Source organism: Cucumis melo, chromosome 10, assembly GCF_025177605.1.
Source record: "Cucumis melo cultivar AY chromosome 10, USDA_Cmelo_AY_1.0, whole genome shotgun sequence".
Lineage (NCBI taxonomy): Eukaryota > Viridiplantae > Streptophyta > Magnoliopsida > Cucurbitales > Cucurbitaceae > Cucumis > Cucumis melo.
Window position 1 is genome coordinate 16,837,994 of NC_066866.1, and position 7,973 is coordinate 16,845,966.

Here is a 7,973-nt window from a genome sequence, read left to right on the forward strand (position 1 = left end):
GTCATATATTTCTTCTTTCAAAAAAATTAAATACTAAATTTCAGCATTACCCACATATGTTTGGAAAGATATTTATATTGATAATAAAAAAATATAATTTACATTATCGGTAAAGATTTTGCAATAATCTAAAAGATAAATTTACTGTAATATTACATGTATGTGTGACCTAATCTAATCAAACTGACGCATAAATGAGAACTTGATTGATACCATGGTCCATGGATTCTTCAATTACCTACAAATTTGAAAAAAAATGAACCTTAGCCAATATTCATTACGGAAAATGCATAAACATAAGCATAAACATTAAGTACATGCCAAACAAAAATCACCTTCTTAATAAGCAGATCAATAAACTTTTCAAAATAAGCGTCCAAAGTTCAAACAACCAAGGTTTTTAATAAAAGACCCATAAGGAATGCAAAAGATTAAAAAAAAAAAAACACCTACATAAGCATAGGCATAAGCATTGTATATAAATGTTGCAAATGTAAATTTTGATTCAATCTTTACAGACCAAGCAATGTTCTAGTTTGCATCAAATTGAAACTTAGCATAAACTTACCCTTAGCCCCCCTCCTCAAAAGTAAATACAAAACAACAAGATTCCTATAACATATGTCTAAGCGGATTGAAAAAAATAGATTTTCAATGACTACCATAACTGCAGAATAATTAACACAACAAAGTATCAAGTTCCTAAGTACGTGTCAACATAATTCCTAAAACATATGTCTAAGCGGATCGCACAAAATAGATTTTCAATGGCTACCACTGTAGGATAGTCAAAGCAACATTCCTAAGTACACGTTAACATGATTCCTAAAATAAAATAGTTAAGTTACGTTACAAAACATAAAGCATGCTTACCTCTTTCTTTTACTAAATCTCTACCCCCATATCTTGATTACCCTTCATAGAGGCTTTTTCTTTCTTGCAAGTTCGGAAGCCCTAATAATGAATAGCAAACTACGTAAGTTATACAATTATTGTTTCATATGCAATATATTAATTTATTATTCATAATAAATTAAGTTAACATCATTTTCAAGTTATTCCAAGAACAAAAGTTGCAACCAATGTTATGAGAAAACAACAAACAATGTAACAAATAACAAACACTTTGAAATTTTACATTACTCCAAAAATCCAAATAATATATAAAATCCAGTTGCAAAATAAGTAAGTTTCAAAACTTTCTTACCATGAAGATTGAGAAGTGTTACTATCAAAGATCTCTTGTAGTTCCTCTTCTACAACCCAAAAATTCGAGTAGACAATATATTGATCTAAATAATCATTGTTTTTTCCTGGGAACCATAAAACAAAAAAACATCATCATTGACATTCAACACATAAGAAAATCTTTAATGGCTTAAATTGAGAAGTCCTAGTTTTGTATCTTATCCTCTTATAGTTTTAAATTTAGTCTATCACTATTCGTAAATGTCAAAATTAGATGATAATGAAGCTTACATAACATGATACTTCATAGATTGGCAGAAGTTATCCTTTCTTTTGAACACCGCATTACTCAAAAACACTTATCCAACATTCAAATCCATTTCTCTGCCTCCTCAGGATTCACTAGTACAAATTTGGGTTTTAACGACACTACAAATCAAAACATTGTGTCATTAAAAATAAAAAAGGGATAGGGTAGGAGTAAAATGTGTCGTTGAAAATAGAAGTGACACATTATTCCTTGACACAATTCTATTGTCACAATTTAATTTTTCTTGACACATTTAAAGTGTAGTTAATTAAGATATGGGAGTGCAGCATCGTTGTTACGGAGTACACTCAACGTCAACAACGAAATCTAACCAGTGTGCACACGGTAATCTCTAGCCTCAGGCTCAAGATCTCAGTCATGTAGTTAATGAAAATTTCATAAATCATCATAAAATATTTAAACATGCCTGCTTATAAATTTTACACAAAGCTCGAACTTTACTCAGCTCTTTCGTGGAAAATTGTAGTTCTTAAAACAAAACTTCATACTAATTCATGCTTTGCTTAAAATATTGTGGTTTAAATACTTTCCAAACATTTAATATCTACGTGCTAGCATAAATTTCTTTAAGAAATCTAGTCTCCAAATGTATACTTGAAAATAGTCATGAAATTCAAATACCTTTCATGGCTTCGTAAAAAATTCAAAGATTAGATTTTGTAAAAAATTCGCAGGAGGAGGTAGAATGGCAAGATTGTTACCAATAACTTTCCTTAATAATGAGACATGAAAAATAGGGTGAATCCTTGAAGCGAAAAGTATTGCCAATTTATAGCGACCTTCCCCATACAACTCACAATTTGATAATGCCCACGCATACCTTAGAGTACTTTTGGATGGCTATGGCATGCTAAGAAAACCGTCTACATGGTTTCAGCTTCAAATACACCCAATCATCAATAGCATAATCAACATCCTCTTTTCTTTTTATTTGCCAAGTTAACCATGCATTGTTGCACCTGCTGTATAATTGGCCTTCAAAGTGGCTAGCATATCATCATGATTCTTCATCTGTAGGTCTACTTCACTAACTAAACTTTTGCCTCTCTCATAACACAATATAAGAGAAGGTGGTCGACCATATAGAGCTTCAAATAGTGATATTCTACTTGTTGAATGGGTGGTTATGTTGTAACTATACTTTGCCTAAGGTACCCATTTGGCCTACTGTTCTGGTTTTCCTATCGCAAAACACCTTAAGTAAGTCTCGAGGCCACGATTGACAATGTTCGACTAACAATCAATTTGTAGTTGATAAGTCGTGCTCCAACATAATTCCTCCTAAAACAAACTGGCAAAAATCTTTATTCCTCCCAATACAAACTGGTAAAAATCTTGTCCACATCAGAGATGATACTCCAAGGATAACCATGTAAATGCACAAATTTTTATATAAATAGTGTCTCTACCGAATGTGCATTGAATTGATGCTTTAAAAGAAGGAAGTGCACATACTTGGTCAATTGATCAATCACCAAAACTATATCGTAGCCCTCAAATTTGGGTAATTCTTCAACAAAATCTATGGTAATGTCTTTCCAAACTTTATTTAAAATTAGGATAGCCTAAAGTAATCCAGTTGGTACTAATGTAAAAAATTTAACATACTGACAGATTTCACATTCAGCGGCAGATAAGCGAACTCATACCTTCATACCCTTCCAATAAAGTTCTTTAGCTAAGCGTTGGAAGGTCTTAAGAACCCCCTGGTGACCACCAGTAGGGCTATTATGCATTAATAGCAGGGGAATGATGGGTGATGTTGCTGGAATAACCAAGCAACCTCTATGATATGGGAAGCCCTCACGTAATGAGTAATTGGCGTCATTCCCTTGCCCCACGTTAAGAGCTTGATAAATTCCATTCAATTTTTCAACTTCTTTAACATGTTTTTTAGACCACCCATGAAGCTTAATAGATCCAACTTCATTGTTGTTGGCAATCATGATAGGGCGTCGACCGTCAAATTTTCCAAGCCTTTTTTATATTCTATCCCAAAGGCATAGCCCATTAACTTAGCGATCCAGCGTTGATATTCCCCTATTATTACCCATTGTTTAACAAAAACTTCAAGCTTTTCTTTATCAATTCGAACAATAAACTTTCTGCTCAATAAATATGATTGCCATTTTCAAATAATAAACACAATAGCTATTGGTTTTTCATACACGACCTTAAACGATGGGTAGGTGGTAGTGCTTGGCTGAAAAAAGCTAGTGGTCGTTTATTCTCCATAAGCATCGCTCCAACGTAGAACCTAGACACATCTATTTCGACAACAGAAGTCTCTTTAAAATTAGGTAATGCCAGTACCGAATCTTGTACTGTGGCTGCTTTTAAACGATGAAAAGAGAGGTCTACATTCGAATTCCATTGAAAATTTCCTTTATTTAGTAATTGTGTCAAGAGTAGTGCAATGCTACCATAGTGCGTGACAAATTTTTGATAGTACCCAGTTAATCCCGAGAACCCTCGGAGTTCCTTCAGGTTTTGCGGTACTAGCCATTCTCCAAGGCTTTAATCTTCGTTGGATTGGTTGTTGCTTCTTCCTTGGACGCAATATGTCTCAAATATTCAACTTATGACATCCCGAAGTGGCACTTGTCATGGTTCAAAACAAACTGATTTTCAATCAAGATTTACATTACCGAACATAGAGGTTGCACACAGCCTACTATCGTCTTGCTATAGATGAGAATATTATTAAAGAAAACCAATATGAACTTACGAAGATGAGGTGATAAAATATTTTTCATAATTGCTTGAAATGTTGATGGGCCATTTAGTAATCTGAACGGCATGACAAGGAATTCACAATGCTCTTCATGCATCTGAAAAGCAGTCTTATGCACATCTGTTGGGTACACACTAATATGGTGATATTCTGGTTTCAAGTCAATTTTAAAAAATACAGTATCACCAAACAATTTATCTAACAACTCATCTACTATTATTATAGGGTATTTATCTGGGATCATATCATTATTTAATGCACGGTAGTCTACATAAAATCACAAGCTTCTCAATATCGTCTTTTTGGCATTAGGGGTATCATTATGGCCTAACATTGACTGCACTAACACCTTGCTCTAATTGTATGGTGTGAGTATTGTTTCTACTAAGGAGCAGTTCCTTCACCAGAGAGAATACTTCCTTATACTGATTTAAAATGATTTGTGATTTACCCAAACTTCGATCTCCTTGTAACTGCATCAGCAGATCTCAAAGCACAAAGTCCATGATGTGTGGTAATCCACCGCAAACTTTTTCCAAAGTCTTCAACCGCAACACATCCAATATCACATTGGCATTGTTGAGAGGTGGTAAAGGAAGAAAATCTTGAGTAATCTTCAGATAAGCATTAGTAATGACCACTCTGTAGAAAATGGCAAATTATTTAAGAGTTCTTTTAGTTGGGGGTAAGGTTGTAATTTTTTAGTTGGGGTAAAGTTGTAATTTGCTCTAATAACATTTTTGAAATTACTTGCATCTTCTTATTTTAGAGCTCTTATTTAGGAAAAGAAAAGAAGATGTGGAAGGCAGCCAATAAAAAACAAAATAGAGAGGGAGAGGGAGAGGCAGACGAAAATCACACACACAACGTTCGACGGATTATTGATGTTGGGGATGACCTTGAGCGATGAGAGGAGGTTTTTCCGACGTCACAACAACTAGTTTCTAGCGGCAGCGGTCTTGGAAGTTAGCTTCAGTGTTCGACAGTGGGTTTCGAGTGTAGTAGATAGAAGCCATCTATTCTATATTCTATGTTATTTTCAGTTGTGGGTTATTCAGTCGTGTAGTGGTTGTTTGACATGTTGATCTCCAGTCAAAAGAGGTGGTTTTCGATGGGTTTTGGGTCTCGATATCAAAGCAAAAACTGACACATGGGTCTCTCAGTTTCTTAGTGTTTTCGTTGATGGTATAATCGAGCTCGATGTGATAAATTACATATAATTTTTTATCTTGTTGATTTTTGTAATTTGGACTTTGATTGGTCTTAATAAAACCTCTTCAAGATAGTTCTGAAAGTGGATGTAGACCAAATTGGTCAAACCACTGTATATCTTTGTGTTGATTGTCTTTATCGTTTTGAATATTTGCAGGCTAGCTATTGTGTTCTTGTTTAGCATTGTGTTCTTTGATTTAGTGCAGAAATTATAACAAGTGGTATCAGAGTTCCATTTGATTCAAAGAAGGGTTTGTGTGGTAGTTTGTAATTGACATATTCTTGGTTGAATTAGCTCTAGAAAGATGGCATCAATATGGTTTGAGGTAGCTAAGTTTGACAAAAAGGGTGATTTTGTTCTTTGGAGGAAAAATATTAAAGCTATTTTGATTCAAAAAAAAGTAACAAAAATCTTAGATGAAGAGAACATTCCATAAACTATTACAAAAGATGAGAAAAGGGATATGGATGAATTGGCCTATTTGACAATCCTTCTGTATCTCATAGATGGAGTGCTTAGGTTAATCGATGAGGCTACTACTACTGCAGGAGTTGTCGAAAAAGCTAGAAGGTCTTTACTTGATAAACTCCTTGCCAAATAAATTATATCTAAAGGAGAAGTTTTTTAAATATGCGATGGACCAAAGTAAAGGCTTAGAAGAGAACCTGGATGAATTTCATAATATTATAGTCGATCTCAATAACATCGATGATAAGATGTCAAATGAGAATAAATCAGTGATTCTTTTAAATCCATTACCTAAAACATATCGAGAAGTTAAGTCAGCTATTAAATATGGTTGGAATTCATTGACCATGAATATAGTGTAGGATGCCTTGAAGGCTAGAAATCTCAAAATTAAGAAAGAACATAAGGATGAAGAGTTACTCATGGTCAGAGGATGAAGTGAGAAAAAGAGTTAGAAAGGCAAAGAGAAGAGTTCTAGGTCGAAATCAAAGGGAAAAGCTAGAAAGTGTTTCTTGTGTCATAAAGTAGGATACTTTAAGAAAAAAATGTCCTTTCAATAAGTGCAAGGAAGCATCGAGTAGCAAGTATCTAGTCGAGACTAGTGCAGCAAATATTATTGATAGGTGTGGTTCAACAGAGGTCTTGATAGTGTCCCACAATGATATACAAGATGCTTGGATCATAGATTCAAGGTGCACGTATCACGTGACTCCTAGTCGAGATTTTCTTATTGACTTTCAGAAAAATGATGAGGGAAAAGTCTTACTAGGTGATAACAGTACTTATGATTTCAAGGGAACTGGGTTAGTTCAAATGTGAATCAAATAGATCAGGTTATGCTTATAAATTTGAGAATGGAGGTCTAAAAGTTACCAAGGGTTCTTTGGTTAAACTGAGAGGAACCTTGAAGAATGGTTTGTATGTGTTGGAAGGTACTGCAGTTTTCAGTAGTGCTACTATTGCATCAGTCAAGGTACATATATGTCTATGTTATGGCATAGAAGGTTAGCTTATGTGAGTGAAAGAGGCCTACAAGCACTTTCTCAACAAGGTTTGCTATGAGGAGTTAAAAATATTGAACTCCCATTTTGTGAGAGTATTGTATAATGGGAAAGTCTACCAAAGTAAAGTTTGGGAGAGGAAAGCACACAACCAAATGTATTTTGGATTATATCTATTTAGATTTGTAGGGTCCTACAATGCCTTGTGTGGGAGGTTTAAGATACTTCTTGTCTATCATTGATGATTTTTCCAGGAAAGTGTGAATGTATCCATTGAAACAAAAGGATGAAGCTTTTGGGAAATTCCTTGAATGGAAGAATCAGATTGAGAACCAAACCAGTAGGAAGGTCAAGTATCGGAGAATAGATAATGGTTTAGAGTTTGCTAATAACAAATTCAACACCTTTTGCTAATATTAGGGAATAACGAGGCATTTTACTGTACACACTACTACAAAAACAGACTCTCTTGACGATTTTAAACTATCAAGAATGATAATTCTTGACGGTTTTAAAACCATCATTGAATCTAGTGTCAACAAAGACAGTTTTTTACGATTGCTAAAAACGTCAAGAATGGTGAACGTTGACAGTTTATGACCGTTGAGTATTCAATTTTTCATAATAGTTTAGAACCATCTTGAGTATAAGTATTAATGACAGTTTAGAACCGTCAAGAATGTGAGTATGCATAATGGAAACCATCAAGAATACGAATATTTATGACATTTTAAAACCGTCAAGAGTACATTTTTCCATGACATTTATTAACCGCCAAGAAAGTGATTGTTTATGACATTTTTTAACCGTCAAGAGTATGCTTTTTCATGACATTTAGGAACTGTCAAGAATGTCATTGTTTATGACATTTTGAAACCGTCAAGAAAGATATTGTTCATGACATTTCAAAACCGTCAAGTAATTTTTAATTTTTTTAATTGTAATTTATTTATATTTTTGTCTATATTATGCTCTCATTGATCTTGTATAGTGGTCCAACAATTGTTCCATTTTAAATATGTATAAACGACAAATATT